General features: G+C 36.2%; 1 pseudogene; it reads left to right on the plus strand.

Annotated features, from left to right (window-relative positions):
• The first annotated feature begins 213 nt into the window (after positions 1-213).
• LOC111732932 lies at positions 214-332 on the plus strand (annotated as a pseudogene).
• Positions 333-898: the final 566 nt, after the last annotated feature.

Here is an 898-nt window from a genome sequence, read left to right on the forward strand (position 1 = left end):
GGATTCTCTCTTTGGCATTTTAATTACGATGTGTCTTTGTGTGGATCTGTTTGAGTTCATCTTATTTGGGACTCTCTGTGCTTCTTGGACTTGTATGTCTATTTCCTCTGCCAGGTTAGAAATGTTTTAAGTCATTATTTATTCAAATGGATTCTCAATTTCTTGTCTCTCTTCTCTTTTCAATATACCTATGATGCAAATGTTGGTATGCTTATCTATGGCCATGCTACTCTGAACAAGCCCGATCCTATCTGATCTCGGAAGCTAAGCAGGGTCGGGCTTGGTTACTATTTGGATGTGAGACCACTTAGGAAGACCAGGGGCTGTAGGCATAAAAAATAAAAAAATTAGGGATTGTAAGCTGACGAGGTCCTTGCAATCTGTGAGGTCAACCAAGGATTGCCTTGCCTAAAAAATAAATAAATAAAAATAAAAAAATAAAATAAAAATAAAGTCAAATTATTAAAAAAAAATGTTGGTATGCTTGATGTCCTCTGCTTCATGTAATCTGCTGTTGATTTCTTCTAGTGTATTCTTCATTTTAGTTATTGTATTCTTCATTTCTGACTAGTTATTTTTTATGTTATCTATGTCCTTTTTTATTCTTACTATCTTCTTGTTGAAGTTTTCACTGAGATCATCTATTCTTCCCTTAAGTTCCTTGAACATCCTTATAACCAGTGTTTCGAACTCTGTATCTGATAGGTTGCCTGCTTTCATTTCATTCAGTTCTTTTTCTGGAGTTTTCTCCTATTCTTTCATTTTGGACATGTTTCTTTGTTTTCTCATTTTGGCTGCCTCTCTGTGTTTGTTTCCATGTATTAGGCACATCTGCTATGTCTCCCAGTCTTAGCCAGGTGGCTTTATGTAGTAAGTGTCCTGTGTGGCCCCGTGGCAC

The sequence above is a fragment of the Pteropus vampyrus genome, unplaced genomic scaffold (assembly GCF_000151845.1).
Source record: "Pteropus vampyrus isolate Shadow unplaced genomic scaffold, Pvam_2.0 Scaffold505, whole genome shotgun sequence".
In the NCBI taxonomy this organism is placed as follows: domain Eukaryota; kingdom Metazoa; phylum Chordata; class Mammalia; order Chiroptera; family Pteropodidae; genus Pteropus; species Pteropus vampyrus.